The following is a 17,891-nucleotide window of genomic DNA, read 5'->3' as shown; positions in this document are numbered from 1 at the left end:
TTGTGCTTGAAGTTACTTACCCCTCCCTGGCTGCTCTGTAAATCCATCATATTCAAGCATTTTGCACCAGTGTTCCTACACGTGTAGTCTTGTAGTATGGGATTGAAGCCACAAGAATATCTTTCTGTACAGCATCTGATGGTAAATTCACTAATACAATTTTTTTTGACTTGGGGCTAAGTATTCACAGCTGTCTGCATGATTCATGCAAGTAGTAATATTTGGTAATAGAATGACGTGTGTATTTTAATCTTTAAATCCTTCAGATGGCACTTATGAAGACAGGGGCCCATATGGCTTAATGTGTGTATTAAAATGCCCTTATATGGTTGTAACCCACATGAAAAGATGATTTTTGTTTAAACATTGTTCCCATACCTGATGGGGGAAAAACGGATTCCGTGGTGAAACAGTGGAATCACATTTTACTTTATTCATATTGTATGAATTGTTGGATGTTTCTTGGCTCAAGGATAAGCTTGGTATTGCTCCGTTTCCTGTTTTGTGTCCTCTCTGTATGTCTCATTAGAAACTGGTGTCCCCAGCACAGAAAGGTATTAGATGGCGAAATCTCCTTCCCAGTTTCTCTTCTGGGGTTGATTGCACGTACTGTTCAGCTTGATGAGTTGAAGCTGCTCTGCCCTGTTTTGAATTCTTCAGTACCATGTATAATGCAGGAAATAGTTCCTCTCCATCTGCCCTATTAAATCCTTGAGTCAGCTTAAACACTTCAATTAGATCACCTCTTAATCTTCTGTATTCAAGGAATACAAGCCTAGTCTATGCAGCTGGTCCTCATAATTTAACCCTTTTAGCCCTGGTATCATTCTGGTGAATCTACGCTGCACCCCCTCCAAGGTCAATCTATCCTTCCTGATGTGCGGTGTCAAGAACTGAATGCAGTACTCCTGATGGGGTCTAACCAGAGCTCTCTACAGCTGTAACATAACTTCCGCCCCTTTGTATTCCAGCCTTCCTGAGAGAAATGCCAACATTCCATTCGCCTTTTAAATTATTTTGTTGTACCTGCCCACTAACTTTTAGTGATTTCTGTACTTGTATACAAGTCCCTGGAGATTACATGGGATGCCAATCATGTTCCCTGACTCTTTATGGAAGGTAGAAAATGCCACGTTGTCAGACCAATGTGTAGAGGCTGCTTTACAAATTTATGTAGTCCTTTTGAAGTTTTTTTAGTGCATGTCTGGAAGAAAACCATTGTTACCTGCAATGTTACACAAGAAGTCCTGTGTGTGTCATGACAAGTCTCCTATTTTAGAATTCCAGTGATGTTATCTTCTATGTTGAAATTGTTTAGGCACACTTGTATTACCAGTTATTGTTGGTTGATTTATAATCCTGTTTAATTTAATTTAATTAATTATGTGGTAATAATGTGCAGAGTACTAAATATCCTTGGTCAAGTTGTACAGTTGAGTTCTTTTATGGTCTTTTTGATAGAATTAATTTCCTCATAAGAATGTCTCTCTGGATGTTCCAGATTATATTTTATTGCAATGCCTTCCCTGAAGAGCTCATTTTGCTTTTAATATTTTTATGCGAGACTGTTTTCAGCTGCCAAGGGTGTGCAGTGGAGGGATATGCTGCTCAAGACTGATTTTTTTTTTAAGTCTGCATTTATATAGCGCCTTTCATGATCTCAGGACGTCCCAAAGCACTTTACAATGAAGTACTCTTGAAGTGTGGTCACTGTTGTAATGTAGGAAACATGGCAGCCAATTTGCGCACAGCAAGCTCCCACAGACAGCAATGTAATAATGATCAGATAATCTGTTTTAGTGATGTTGATTGAGGGTAAAATGTTAGCCAGGAGAACGGGAATAACTCCCCTGCTCCTCTTCAAAATAGTGCCGTAGGGTCTTTTTACATCCACCTGAGAGATCAGACAGTTTAATGTCTCATCTGAAATACAGCACCTCCGACAGTGCAGCACTCCCTCAGTAATGCACTGGGAGTGGCAGTCTAGATTTTTGTGCTCAAGTCTCTGGAGTGGGACTTGAACCCACAACCTTCTGACTCAGAGACAAGAGTTATTTACTAAAGCAACTGAGACTCAACACTGGACACTTTTTGGTCTTTTCATTTCTGATGGTGGGACTCCACGTATTGGGGGAAAAAAAAGATAATTGAACTCCAAAGACTGACCTGGTCACATAATGGAAACGGACAGATCAGTGTTTTGACATGCTTATGACTATGCGACCTTGGGTGTTCAGCTTAGTAACTGACTGGTGGCCCAGCAGAGTGGATGCCGCTGAAACGAGTTATCACCTTTGATAACACCTCAGGGGATTGAGACATTGGCCTAGAAATTCAGTTGTTTGCGCTAGCCGCTAGCGCCTTAGGAGGAGGAGATGTGGGGCACTAGGCGGCTAGCGGCCGGGCGCTGTGCGATCTGCGCCTCTCCCCAACTTCAGTAAAGATTTAGCGGCGGCGCAAAGTCTTTGCGCGCGCTCAGCTGCGCGCGCAGATCCTGACGTCATTTCATCGTGCAACACCCTTTGTGCGCCCCAAACCGGAAATTCAGTGGCGCTGGCCTATTGCGCCCCTAGCGACTGGTAGAGGGGAACGGTTCCCAGTCGCTGCGGGGCGCGGGGGGCGCTAATTAAAGGGCACTCCTCCTGCAGTAGAAATGGCAGCCATTTTGCAACACTCCTTCTTTGTGATAGACGGATCTTTGCAGAGAGACAAAGGTAGAGAGCTTTCTGGTTTGGCTCAACACTCGCACAGGTACTTGTGGCTTCAGGCCACAGCTTTGCACTTGTCTTTAACTTCAGAGCCATAGCATTGATTGGAAACATATAATGGGGGCTGCAATGGGTGCAAACGTTGGCCTTCTCCATTGCATTCAAAGGGCTCAGAGACGCCGTGAGAGAGTGGCAGTCATGGCCAGAGGGAGAAGGGGCAACAGGCGTCGGCTAAGGAGGCCTTACCCACCCAGGGTATACTGCCAGCAGTTCTCATATCCATGTCTGACGAGCAGTGTGTTCGGAGGCTGCGATTCCGAAGGGCGGTGGTCACTGAGATCTGCCACCTGCTTCGCGGAGACCTGCAGCCACAGCTGAGGAGCAGGACGTCTCTGTCGGTGGCAGTGAAGGTGACGGTGTCTCTCAACTTCTATGCCACCGGCTCCTTCCAATCCGCTGCTGGGGACATTTCCAACATCTCCCAGTTTGCCGTACATTGCTGCATCCGCCAGGTGACCAATGCCCTTTTCAGAAGGAGACGTCAGTTCATCTCCTTCTCCATGGCCCTTGTCAAGCAGCAACAGCGTGCAATGGGCTTTGCAGCATTAGCGGGCTTCCCCATGGTGCAGGGCGCCATTGACTGCACGCATGTGGCTTTGCGGGCACCTCTAGAGCATGCCGAGGATTACCGCAACCGGAAGGGCTACCATTCGCTCAACGTGCAGTTGGTGTGTGACCACAGGCAGATCATCCTAGCTGTCAGTGCCCGCTCCACGATGCCTTCATCCTGCGCTAGACTTCTGTGGCAGACATGTTCCAGGCCCAGCCTCACCCACGAGGATGGCTTCTCAGGGACAAAGGCTATCCTTTGTGCACCTGGCTGATGACCCCGCTCCGTGCGCCCAGCACCCCTGCTGAAGAGGGATACAATGACAGCCATCAAGCAACCAGGAACCTCATTGAGCAAACAATCGGCGTCCTGAAGCAACGGTTCCGCTGTCTGGATCGTTCCGGAGGAGCCCTACAGTACTCGCCTGAGCGAGTCTCCCATTTCGTGGTCGTGTGCTGCATGCTGCACAACCTGGCTATCCGCAGGACTCAGCCACTGCCACCAGACGTTGGAGGACCACCGGAGGAGGAGGAGGACCAGCACAGGAGGGAGGCAGAAAGTGCAAGGGCTGCCCGTCGGCGGCTTATTGAACGTCGGTTCTAGGCCCCCTCTCAGGGAATGGCTATGGCACAAGATGAATGTCACCGCTCCACAAGCCCTCAGCCGAGCAGGGCAACCAGGACTTCCAAAAGAAAGCATGGACAGTGCGATTTAAGAACATTTATTACTTTGATACCCCTGTGCCCTTCCCACATAACAAACTAATGGAGAGAAGCCCCCCCCCCCCCCCAAAAACACAAATCGAGCAGTCTCGGCCTTTCAAAAAACACAAATACACCAGTCTCTGCCTTTCAAAAAAACAAATCCACCCTCCCCCTTTAAGAGCTCACTGCCAGAGTGTCTGCCGTCAATCAGCAACTCGCCGCACCTGCGCTGCGCCCGTCCTCGGGGGTTTCGCCCTGGGCCGCCGGCTTAGCGCCTAATGATAGTCGTGCATCGCCTGTTTTAGTGCAGCAGCAACCTCTTGGGGCGATGCCACTGAATATCGGCGAAGTTGCGCCGGGCGCAAACTTTAGCGGCCGCCCGGCTGTAGCGCCCCAAACGTGGCTATACTGAATTTCTAGGCCATTGTCTCATAAGGATACTTGTCCATCGCTTTTCCAAGCTCTGCATGTGCTGCAAGCCTCAGTTTTACATCTAAAAATGCAAACAGGACTTGCTTTTTTTGAAAAATCCCAGGGCTTTAAAATAAACAAGTGGTTAGCATGTTTAAAACCGTATTATTAATGACTACTTTTCAGAATTGTTTGTCTAGATGCAGTGCATTTTAGGGGGGACAGAGGTTTTTTTATATAACAATTCCGTGGTTTTGATTCTGCATTATATATTCGGCATGAGAACCGTTTTTGGAATTCTGTTCGTTCACGATTGATTAATCTTCAAAGCCTTTTCGACCTGCACATTTTCAGATATGCTTTTCAAAACCTCAGAAGCCTCTTTTTGATGCATTCAATTGATGCTGTGATGTGCAGTGCTGAATGGACAGACAGATTTGTTGCTTTCAGTGCTTAAAATGTAACATCATTGTTGAAAAAGGTGGTCTGTGTTGCTGTCCACTCATCACTGATCTATAAATGTAGCTTGCTGTCCTCAGCTTTTTTTAAATTAATTTGTGATGTGGGCATCACTGGCAAGGCCAGCATTTATTGCCAATTCCTAATTGCCCTTGAGAAGCCTTCTTGAACCACTGCAGTAAGTGTGGTGAAGGTACTCCCACAGTGCTGTTAGGTAGGGAGTTCCAGGATTTTGACCCAGCGACGATGAAGGATCGGTGATATACTTCTAAGTCAGGATGATGTGTGACTTGGGGGGGAACTTGGAGGTGGTGGTGTTCCCAGGCGCCTGCTGCCCTTGTACTTCCAGGTGGAAGAGGTCGTGGGTTTGGGAGGTGATGCGAAGAAGCCTTGGCGAGTTGCTGCAGTGCATCTTGTAGATGGTACACACTGCAGCCACGGTACGCCGGTGGTGGAGGGAGTGAATGTTTAAGGTGGTGGATGGGATGCCAATCAAGCGGGCTGCTTTGTCCTTGATGGTGTCGAGCTTCTTGAGTATTGTTGGAGCTGCACTCATCCAGGCAAGTGGAGCATATTCCATCACACTCCTGACTTATGCCTTGTAGATGGTGGAAAGTCTTTGGGGAGTCAGGATGTGAGACACTCGCCACAGAATACCTAGCCTCTGACCTGCTCTTGTTGCCACAGTATTTATGTGGCTGGCCCAGTTAAGTTTCTGGTCAATGGTGACCCCCTATATGTTGATGGTGGGGGATTCGGCGATGGTAATGCCATTGAATGTCAAGGGGTGATGGTTAGACTCTCACTTGTAGGAGATAGTCATTGCCTGGCACTTCTGTGGCGCGAATGCTACCTGCAACTTATCAGCCCAAGCCTGAACGTCATCTAGGTCTTGTTGTATGTGGGCATGGACTGCTTCATGAAGAGTTGTGAATGGCGCTGAACACTGCAGTCACCAGCGAACATCCCCATTTCTGACCTTATGTTGGAGGGAAGGTCATTAATAAAGCAGCTGAAGATGGTTGGTCCTAGGACACTGCCCTGAGGAACTCCTGCAGTGATGTCCCGGGGCTGTGATGATTGACCTTCAACCACAAAACCATCGTCCTTTGTGCTAGGTATGACTAGCCAGTGGAGAGTTTTCCCCCTGATTCCCATTGACTTCAGTTTTACTAGGGCTCTTTGATGCCACACTCGGTCAAATGCTGCCTTGATGTCAAGGGCAGTCACTCTCCCCTCACCTTTGGAATTCAGCATCAGGTAGACTGGTGGGCTTGATTTTAAGATAGCCTACTTTCTCCCAAAGTCTGCTGTCTGCAACATCAGAAAGATAGCTGGACGGTCAGTTCCTGATTATTTGTTAAACAGTACTATAGAAACTCCTTATGCAGAATAAATCATTATTTACTAAACCAATATTGTAGAAGCATTCATTAGGCTATGGGAAATCTGTGCTTCATATATCATAGAATCATACAGCACAGAAGGAGGCTATTCGGCCCATCGTACCTGTGCTGGCTTTTTGAAAGAGCAGTACAATTAGTCCCACTCCTTCGCTCTTTCCCCATATCCCTGCAATCTTTTCCTTTTCAAGTATATATCCAATTCCCTTTTGAAGGTTACATAGAATATGCAGCACCGAAACAGGCCTTTCAGCCCAACTAGTCGCGGGTGTTTATCCTCCACACAAGTCTCCTCCCATTCCATCTCCCCCATCTCCGCCTTTCAGCAGATCTTTCTGTTCGCTTTTCTCTCATGTACTCATCTAGTTTCCTTTTGAAAGCATCTTCGTTATTTGCCTCCACTATTTCCTGTGGTAGCGAGTTCCACATTCTGAATAAAGACATTGGCCTAGAAATTGGGTTTTGGCTTAGCCAGGGCTTTAGCGCCGGAAGTTAGTGCCGGCGCTAAGTCCCCTGCGCGTGCCAAAAATTCAGTGGCGCCGCGCCCAAACGGCTGCCGGCGCTACTGAAGGGTCTTTGCGGCGGTACATCGGCGCTAACTGCCGTTTCGCGCCGCAATTCCGGCGCTGCGGCACCCGATGCGGTGCGGCAGGCTGGGGACGTGCAGGCCTCCTCCTCCCGTTAAGGAGGAGCTGCCTGCACCCGGCCGCGGCCCGCGCAAATCAGCTTAAAAATGAGCCCGGCACCTCGGACAAGTGCCGGGCTTGCATCTGTTCCGGGGGGGGGGGGGAGAAGTCCGGGGAGGGAGCTGCGGGCAGGCGGCCGGCGGGAAAGTGGCCGGCCGCCGCGGGGCCTTTAATGCGCCGGCGCAAACTGGAGTAAGGCACCTCTGCCAGAACGTTGCTTGCGGCTGCCACGGGCGAGGCGGCCGCAACTCAATTTCGGAGTTCGGGCGGGTTACCACGGCAACCGGGACGCTGCGCACACCGATGACGTCATCGGTGCCGGCGCAGCGCTACCGGTGCAACGCCGATTTAGGGCCCCAGGGAATTTTTAAACTGGCCATAACTCTGGCGCTAGTCCCTCTAGCGCTTCAAAAGCGGCGCTAAGGCTTGTGAATTTCTAGGCCATTTTTCCTTATTTCCCTAGTGGATTTATTAGTAACAATCTTGTATTTATGGCCCCTAGTTTTGGATTCTCCCACAAGTGGAAACATTCTCTCCACATCTACCCTGCCCAACCCACTCATAATTTTAAAAACCTCTAACAGGCCACCTCTAAGTCTTCTCTTTTCTAAAGAAAAACACCCCAACCTGTTCAATCTTTCCCGATAGCTGTAATCTCACCGTTCTGGTGCCATCCTTGTAAATCTTTTCTGCACTTTCTCCGGTGCTTTTATGTCCTTTTTATAGTGCGGAGACCAGAACTGTGCACAGTAAGTGCGGCCTGACCAGAACTGTGCACAGTACTCGAAGTGCGGCCTGACCAGAACTGTGCACAGTAAGTGCGGCCTGACCAGAACTGTGCACAGTACTCGCAGTGCGGCCTGACCAGAACTGTGCACAGTAAGTGCGGCCTGACCAGAACTGTGCTCGGTACTCGCACTGCAGCCTGACCAGAACTGTGCACAGCATTCGAAGTGCGGCCTGACCAGAACTGTGCACAGTACTCGAAGTGCGGCCTGACCAGAACTGTGCACAGTAAGTGCGGCCTGACCAGAACTGTGCACAGTACTCGCAGTGCGGCCTGACCAGAACTGTGCACAGTAAGTGCGGCCTGACCAGAACTGTGCTCGGTACTCGCACTGCAGCCTGACCAGAACTGTGCACAGCATTCGAAGTGCGGCCTGACCAGAACTGTGCACAGTACTCGAAGTGCGGCCTGACCAGAACTGTGCACAGCACTCGAAGTGCGGCCTGACCAGAACTGTGCACAGCACTCGAAGTGCGGCCTGACCAGAACTGTGCACAGCACTCGGAAGTGCGGCCTGACCAGGGTCCTATACGAGTTTAACATAACTTCACCCTTTTGAAATACTACTATTGAATCTACTTCCACCCTTTCAGGCAGTGAATTCAAGATCATAACAACTTGCTGCGTAAAGTCTCCTCATCGCCCCTCGGTTCTTTTGCCAATTATCTTAATCTGTGTCCTCTGGTGACCCTCCCACTAGTGGAAACAGAGTAAATAAAGAGCAACTATCAAAACCCTTGATAATTTTAAATACCTCTATTAAATCTCCTCTTAACCTTTCTGCTCTAAGGAGAACAATCCCAGCTTCTTGAGTCTCTCCACATAACTGAAGTCCCTCATCCCTGGTATTATTCAAGTAAATCTCTGCATCCTCTCAAAGGCCTTGACATCCTTCCTATAGTGCGGTGCCCAGAATTGGACACAATACTCCAGCTGAGGCCTAACTAGTGATTTATAAATGTTCAGTATAACTTGCTTGCTTTTGTACTCTATCCTCTATTTATAAAGCCCAGGATCTCGTATGCTTTTTTAAACAGCCTTATCAACTTTTCCTGCTACCTTCAAAGTTTTGTGTATGTGAACCCCCAGATCTCTGTTCATGCAGCTCCTTTAAAATTGTACCATTTAGTCTGTATTGCCTCTCCTCATTCCACAAAATGCATCATTTCACACTTCTTTGCATTAAATTTCACCAGCATTAAGTCTTCCCATTTCACCAGTCTGTCTATGTCCTCCTGAAGTCTGCTACTATCTTCATCACTCTTTACTACATTTCCACATTTTGTGTCATCTGAAAACTTTGAAATTATAGCCTTTACACCCAAGTTCAGGTCATTAATATCTATCAAAAAGAGCAGTGGTCCTAATACCGCCCCCTGGGGGAAACCACTATCATTTCCTCCAGTCTGAAAAACAATCGTTCACCACGACTCTGCTTTCTGTCTCTCAGCCAACTCTGTATCCACACTGCCACTGCCCCTTTAATCGCATGGGCTTCAATTTTGCTAACAAGTCTATTATGTGGCGCTTCACCAAACGCCTTTTGAAAGTCCATATTCACAACATCAACTGCACTAATCTCATCAATCCTCTCCACTATTCCATCAAAGACCTCAATCAAGTTTGTTGGACGTGATTTACCTTTAACAAATCCGTGCTGGCTGTTACTTATTAACCCATGTTTTTTCAAGTGACAATTAATTTGGTCCTGGATTATGGTCTCTAAAAGTTTTCCCCCCACCAACAGTAGGCTGACTGGCCTGTAGTTATTGGGTGTATCCCTTTGCCCTTTTTTTGAACAGGGGTGTAACATTTGCAGCCCTTCAGTCCTCTGGCACCACCCACATATCCAAGGAGGATTGAAAGATTGTGGCCAAAGCCTCCGCTATTTCCACCCTTACTTCCCTCAGCAACCTGGGATCAATGTTCCCTTTAAGCAGTGCTTTGGAGGTCCCGCGTAGCCGGCTTTTAAAGGGAAAAGCCGCACATGGGCAGAATTCCAAATGGGCCACGCAGCCCGTTAAAGGGGCTGTGCGGCCCCAAAAAAAAATTAGAGGGAACATTGACCAGGATGCGTCCCATCCGGACCAGGTGAACTTTCTACTTTCAGTGCTGCCAACCTTTTAAGTACCTCCTCTATTTTTATCTGATGCAATTTCTCTTCCCTCCCTCCTTTATTGTGATTGGCAGCATCCTCTTTTGTGAAGACAGATGCAAAGTACTCATTTCGTACCTCAGCCTCCACAAGAAGATTTCCTTTTTGGTCGCAAATCATCCCCACCCTTGCTTTGACCATCCTTTTACTCTTTATATGTTCATAAAAGACTTTAGTGTTCCCTTTTATGTTACCTGCTAATCTTTTCTCAGACTCTCTCTTTGCCCCTCTTATTTCCTTTTTCAGTTCTCCTCTGCACTTTCTGCATTCTGCTTGATTCTCTGCTGAATCTTGAACCTGACATTTATCATAAGCCTCCTTTTTCTGTTTCATTTTAATCATCCAGGAAGCTCTAGCTTTGGATGGGCTTCCTTTCCCCCTCAGGAATGTGTTTATTCTGCTCATTTATTGTTTTACCTGCCAATCTTTGTTTCCAATCTACCTTGGTCAGATCCCTTTTCAACGCACTGAAAGTAGCCCTCTTCCAGTTGATTGTTCCTTGTCCCTTTCCATAACTACTCCAAACCTAATGATATTGTGATCACTCTTTCCCAAATACTCTCCCAGTGAAACATGCTTCACTTGCCACACTTCATTCCCCAGAACTAGATCCAGCACTACTACTTTTCTCAATAACAACAGAAAATGCTGGAAAAACTCAGCAGGTCAGGCAACATCCGTGGAGAGAAATTAGAGTTGACGTTTCAGGTCGAAACCCTTTTTCAAAACTGGAAAGGAAATAAAATAGATCGAAGGCAGGGCTGCAATCGAACAAAAGAAGTAAAAGAGACATTAAGAGGTATTCAAAACCAGACGAGATGGTAATAGGCCAGTGGAGACAAAAGACGGCTGAGATTAGGTGTGAAGTGTACTGGCAGGATAAGAGACAGCTGCCAGGTGGGAGAGAAAAAAAAGGAAGGGGGGGGAGGAGGACCCAAAACAAAGGGGTGGAAAAAAATATAAGTAAAAAAGTAATAGGGGCCGAAGTTATGATCTGAAATTGTTGAACTCGATATTGAGTCCAGAAGGCTGCAAAGTGCCTAATCGGAAGATGAGGTGCTGTTCCTCGAGCTGTTCCTTCTTTCCTCGTTGGGCTGGAAACACACTAATCAAGAAATTTCTCCTGTACTCATTTCAGGAATTCCTCCGCCCACCTTTGCCCTTTACACTTTTGTTTCCCAGTCTTTATTAGGATAATTGAAATCGCTCATTATCACTACTCTACTCTCTTTTACAAAATAGATATACAATATATATTGCTATCCGTCCAATTTCTCAATGTTTTTCTGTGTTGCCTGCAGTCACCGGAGCCAGGTTCATAATACATCGGTTCTAGTAGTCTGTGACTGTTCCTGTTTTGTCACCTAATGGGGAAAAAAAACCTGACCGTGAACTGTACGGGGCTACTCAGTGCCACACTGTTGCAGTACTTAGTTTCAGCCAACAGAGGGTAGTGATGAATAATGACAAATCCTCTTTACAGTCGGTGATCAAAATATCTGGTACTTAAAAAAGCAGTAATTTAGCATGTGTGGTCCACTGTTTTGTTGAACTATAGCTTTTAGACTTCAACTTTTGTAGTTCCTCTGATTTCTGGTCCAGTGACGTGTTGTAACTGCTAAGTGTCTACAGATACCATTCTGAGAGTGGTTTCTATGTACTGCAATGTAGGCAGACTTGAGTTACATTGCTTGCTACGCAACACACTCTTCTCACGCAGGAGAGAGTGCGCGAACTCTGTTCAAGTGTGTTCACAGATATGCAGAGCTTTGCTTCAACTTAGTTCATTTTTAATGTTATAAGCATTGTGTAATAATATTATCTCTGTCTTTACCATCATTAAAAAGATTCCATATAAAGTTTTAAAAGTTCGTGGTCTACTGGGCCACATTTTAAATTTGGTTTCTTATGGGACTGAAGTTATATTACATCTCATGAAGATTGGAGTGGATAGGAAGGACCTATTTTCCTTAGCAGAAAAGTCAATAACCAGGGGGCATAGATTTAAAGTAATTTGTAGAAGGATTCGAGGGGCGTTGAGAACTTTTTTCACTCTGGGTGGTGGGGGTCTGGAACTCACTGCCTGAAAGGGTGAAACCCTCATCACATTTAAAAAGTACGTGGATATGCACTTGAAGTGCCGAAACCTACAAGGCTACAGACCAAGAGCTGGAAAGTGGGATTAGGCTGGATAGCTCTTTCGGCCGGCGTAGATACAGTGGCCCAAATGGCCTCCTTCTGAGCTGTAAATTTCAGTGATTCCACGATACCTGCTGACGATTGTTTCCTGCTTCTCACTTTAGTGCAAGTCAGGAATTCGATCTCTGACCTAACTCCTGAGTGACACCGCCACGTTTTAGCGTTGATGCACTTCACATTGACGTAACATACCTGGAGCCTAAAATACTTCACCCACTGGCCTAGAAGTGAACTCAGCACAGTACGTTGTGTAGATGGGAGCAGGAAGCTACAAAGGGACATAGATGGGCTAAGTGAGTGGGCAAAACTGTGGCAGATGGAGTTCAGTGTGAGGTCATCCACTGGATCAGAGAAAGACACATTTATTGGTGAGACTATTTATTGGTGAGAGACTGGGAGCTGTGGAGGATCAAACGGATTGAGGTGTCCATGTGCACAAATCACTAAAAGTTAGTGTACAGATACAAAAGGTCATCAAAAAGGCCAATAGAATGTTGGTCGTTATCTCATGGGGTTGGAATACAAAAGTGAGGAAGTGATTTTGTACAAAGCCTTAGTCAGACCCCACCTGGAGTATTGCTTTCAGTTTTGGGCACCGAACCTCAGGAAATATAAAATAACAACAGCAAATGCTGGAAATACTCAGCAGGCCAGGCAGCATCCGTGGAGAGAGAAACAGAGTTGACGTTTCAGGTCTGGGACCCTTCATCAGAACTGGAAAAAGCTGGAAATGTAACCGATATTAAGCAGGTGCAGAGACGTTAACTCTTGTTTCTCTCTCCACGGATGCTGCCTGGCCTGCTGAGTATTTCCAGCATTTTCTGTTATTTCAGATTTCCAGCATCCGCAGTATTTTGCTATTATCTCAGGAAATATATATAGGCCTTGGAAGGGGTACAGTGCAGATTCACCAGAATGATACCAGGGCATAAAGAGTTCAATTATGACGATTGGTTACATTAACTTGGCTTGTATTCCCTTACATTTAGAAGCTTGAGGGGTGATCTAACCAAGGTCTACAGAACGATAGAGGGATTAGATAGGATAGACACAGAAAAACTATTTCCTCTGGTGGAAGAATCAATAACAAGGGGGCATAATCTTAAAATTAGAGCTAGGTCTTTTAGGAGTGAAATCAAGAAGCTCTTTTTCACATAAAGGGTAGTGCAAATCTGGGACACTCCAAAAGACTGTGGATGCTGGGTCAATTGAAATTTTCAAGACCGAGATCGATGGACTTTTGTTCGGTAAGGGCATCAAGGGGTATGGATCAGAGGCAAGTAAATGAAGTTGACGTACAGACCAGCCATGACATAAATACTGTGGCAACAAGAGCAGGTCAGAAGCTAGGTATTCTGCGGTGAGTGTCACACCTCCTGGCTCCCCAAAGCCTTTCCACCATCTACAAGGCACAAGTAAAGAGTGTGATGGAATACGCTCCACTTGCCTGGATGAGTGCAGCTCCAACAACACTCAAGAAGCTTGACACCATCCAGGACAAAGCAGCCCGCTTGATTGGCACCCCATCCACCACCTTAAACATTCACTTCCTCCACCACCGGCGTACCGTGGCTGCAGTGTGTACCATCTACAAGATGCACTGCAACAACTCGCCAAGGCTTCTTCGACAGCACCTCCCAAACCCGCGACCTCTTCCACCTAGAAGGACAAGGGCAGCAGGCACTTGGGAACACCACCACCTCCAAGTTCCCCACCATCCTGACTTAGGAGTATATTGCCGATCCTTCATCGTTGCTGGGTCAAAATCCTGGAACTTCCTCCCTAACAGCACTGTGGGAGTACCTTCACCACACGGACTACAGCGGTTCAAGAAAGCAGCTCACCACCACCTTCTCGAGGGCAATTAGGGATGGGCAATAAATGCTGGCCCTGCCAGTGACGCCCACACCCCATGAACGAATTTTTTAAAAAATTGAATGGCGGAGCAGGTTGAAGGAGCTGAATTGCCTACTCTTCCTATGTTCCACCTGTAACAGTGCCACACCAGTACAATACTTGTTTATACTGGTACCTGAAGGACAGCATTATTTCAGGACCTGCACACACGAGATGTTGAAATGCTTAATTTGTGATGGCATAAAATGTGTCTGTTGGATTCAGGTAGGGAAGACTTCAAATGCCCGTGCTGCATTATGACTCGGGGAGAGAGGTTTATGTTGGATATCTAGCTTAAAATATACAACATATACTAGGTTTATCCTGCACTAAAATCTTTCGCAAAGTAGACTAATAGCCAATGTGACGGTCTTATTTCTCTAACTTTTCTAGTGCCGATTGTTTGATCCGTTGGATTTTTATTTTGCTCTATTTAGCTGGCTCGATTAAAACAAGTCCAGAAAATGGCTAAATTGCATAGAAGAGGATTACGTTGTGATACTTAAATTGTTTTGTTTTTTGCTGCAGCCATTTCTGCTTTACAGTATTTAACACTTCAGATTATTTTGTAATTAGCAGGAAGTCTAGACTCTCTTTTACTGAAATAGTTGCCTAAAGTTAAACAGTTGAATATTCAATTTAGCCTGCTCGTGAGGAAGATCCAATAACATGAGGCAGCCATAAGTTAACAAGATGGGCATTCTGCTGCTTAAGATAAAAAGAAATAGCACAAATGGTGCAGCACGGTGGCATAGTGGTTAGCACTGTTGCCTCACAGCGCCAGGGACCCGGGTTCGAATCCGGCCTCGGGTGACTGCCTGTGTGGAGTTTGCACATTCTCCCCGTGTTTGCGTGGGTTTCCTCCGGGTGCTCCGGTTTCCTCCCACAGTCCAAAGATGGTTGATTGGCCATGATAAATTGACCCTTAGTGTTAGGGGATTAAAATATGTGGGGTTACGGGGATAGGGTGGGATATGTGTAGGGGTTACGGGGATCGGGTGGGATATGTGTCGGTGCAGGCTCGATGGGCCGAAATGGCCTCTATCTGCACTGTGGGGTTTCTGTGATTCTGTGAAATGCAAATCTGAAATAAAAATAGAAAGTGATGGAAATGCACAGCGGCCGAGTCAGCGTCCGAAAGGGTAAGCAAGGTCAACATTTGGGGTGTTCTGCCGAGAGGTCCGCTCTGTTCAGGTGCTGTGCAATTCCAGCATTTTGTGTTTGTTCCACTGACTCGATGGGCATTCTCTTTGTACTAATGATGTCCAATGTATTTTTCATTTTAACATGCACTTGCTTGTACGCAAATTAAAGATTTGCTGCTTATTGATTGACATTTCAGGTGATCTAATAGATGTTTACAATACAAATGAGGACATATTGGTCTTTTTGAAGCTGGATTCTCTGACACTTTGGAAAACCAGCATTTTTAGCCATTCAGGGAAGCTTCTGTTACACAAGAACATAGGAATAGGAGTAGGCCATTCGGACCCTCGAACCTGTTCCGCCGTTCAGATAGCTCATGGCTGATCTGTGTCTTAACTTCATCTACCCGGCTTAGTTCCGTAACCCTTAATATACCCCTGCCTAACAAAAGTCTACCTATCTCAGTTTTGAAATTTTCAATTGACCCCCAGCCTCAACTGGGGGAGAGAGTTACAGATTTCCGCTACCCTTTGTGTGAAGAAGTGCTTTCTGACATCACCCCTGAACGGCCTAGCTCTCATTTTAAGGTTATGCCCCCTTGTTCTTGACGCTCCCAGCGGAGGAAATAGTTTGTCTCTCTACCATATCAATTCCTTTAATCATCGTAAACACCTAAATTAGATCACCCCTTAATCTTCTATACTCGAGGGAATACAAACCTAGTCTGTGCAACTTCTGTTATACATAAGAGTTAATTTCCTGACATGCACAAATATGAAAAGTGCAAGGCATCACGGGAGCTTGTTTGTTCCTTGTCGGGAATAGACTATCATGTTTAGATTTATTTAAGTGAGCGTAATGGATGCTGAAACCCAAGAGTAAAATGGGGAGTGGCATTTTCAGGGTTGAACTGTGCAGTGGCACAAGCTGCATTTTCTTTCCTGTTTTCTTATAACGCAGTAATTTAATAATGAATCCTGTTTGAACATAGTTTGAATTTCCCATTTCTGTCACATAGGTCCACCTCTCTTCTGCAGATGTGTCTTGCTGCCATGGTGAGAAATCTCAGTTGTGATGAAGCATTACAGGTTCACAACGTTCTTGTAATACAATTGTACTCTCTTTGTGAGTTAATCTTGGTGCAGTATAAATATTTGCTGCAGGTGGCATAAAAAGGCAACCTGGAATAATTATCCGTTGACTGCTATATGGAACTGAATTATTTTGGTGTTTCGATTTCATGCACTAGCCCACAAATGTTAATCAGACTAGTCATAAAATAATAGTTGTTGAGATGTGGCAAGGCCGCATTTATTACCCATTCCTGGTCGCCCTGAGAATTTGGTGGTGGGCTTTTTCCTTGACCCACTGCAGCCCTTGTGATGATACTGCACCCATGATGGTGTTAGGGAGGTAATTCCAGGATTTGGACTCGGTAATGATGGAGGCATGTTGGTATATGTCCAAATCAGCATGATGGGAACTTGGCTCTGATGGTGTTCCCATGACATTATTTTGTCCTTCTCTGTGGTTGAGGTTGTGGGGCTGGAAGGTGCTGACAAAGTAAGCTGGGCCAGTTACTGCAGTGCATCCACAGTACAGTGGTGGAGGAGGTGGATAATGAGTTCCGTGGCTGGGGTGCCAATCGAGCGAACTGCTTTGTCCTGGATGGTGTTGAGCTTCTTGAGTGTTGCTGTGACTGCACCCATTCAGGCAAGTGGAGAGTATTGCATCACACTCCTAACTTGAGCTTTGTAAATAGCGGAGTGATGGGGGGTCAAGAGGTGAGTCACTTGTACCCAGCCACTGCCCTGCTCTTATAGCCACAACATTGGTTATTCTAGTTAAGCTTCTGGTCAATGGTGGCTCTGGTCTTATTATAATTACACATTGTTTTAAATTTAGCAACAAACTGGAGCATGGTGGCATCCTCCTTGAATTGGTAAGCCAGGGATTTACTCCTTCAATTGCTCATGTGGTCAGTTTCTAATCATAGCTGTGTCATTAGAGAATTCTCTAATAGACAAGGGTTATTACTAGGCAGATTTACCATACTGATACCAATATGTTACAGGAAGAAAGAAAAAAGAAAGACTTGCATTTATATAGCACCTTTTATGACCACCAGACGTCCCAAAGCGCTTCACAGCCAATGAAGTACTTTTAAAGTGTAGTCACTGTTGTAATGTAGGAAACGTGGCAGCCAATTTGTGCACAGCAAGCTCCCACAAACAGCAATGTGATGATGGCCAGATAATCTGTTTTAGTGATGTTGATTGAGGGATAAATATTGGCCAGGACACCGGGGATAACTCCCCTGCTCTTCTTCAAAATCGTGCCATGGGATCTTTTACGTCCACCTGAGAGAGCAGACGGGGTTGACACACAGACCCGTACATACGGCTTTAATGTTGTATGATACACTTATTTGTTGCTCTAAATTCACCACCTCAAATTGTTCACACCATTACCAATAACAGTAACGACCTGTAACCACCTTCGCATCATATAGCTCAAAAGACCTGATGCAACCTAAAATTTGAAAGAACAGAATCGATGATAGAACTACTGGATAATGCTTCACAGTTCAAATGGACAAGTCTTGCATTCTTTCCATTACACTTCACTGAAATCCTAATGATGATTCTGAGAAGGAGTTAAAAATTTCTTCTTCAAAGGGAGGTTAGTGGGGAGGGGAGGAAAGGAAGGAGAAATCCCAACCTGCTC

General features: G+C 46.0%; 1 protein-coding gene across 1 annotated transcript in view; it reads left to right on the top strand.

Moving 5' to 3' along the window:
- Positions 1-17,891, top strand: part of atg7 (ATG7 autophagy related 7 homolog (S. cerevisiae)) — a 178,165-nt gene that overhangs the window by 33,147 nt on the left and 127,127 nt on the right. The gene's annotated exons all lie outside the window — the stretch shown is intronic.

This window comes from Somniosus microcephalus, chromosome 11, assembly GCF_052327205.1.
Source record: "Somniosus microcephalus isolate GS21.2 chromosome 11, FLI_Smic_1.0, whole genome shotgun sequence".
Classification (NCBI taxonomy): domain Eukaryota; kingdom Metazoa; phylum Chordata; class Chondrichthyes; order Squaliformes; family Somniosidae; genus Somniosus; species Somniosus microcephalus.
This window is presented reverse-complemented; position numbering and strand designations above follow the sequence as displayed.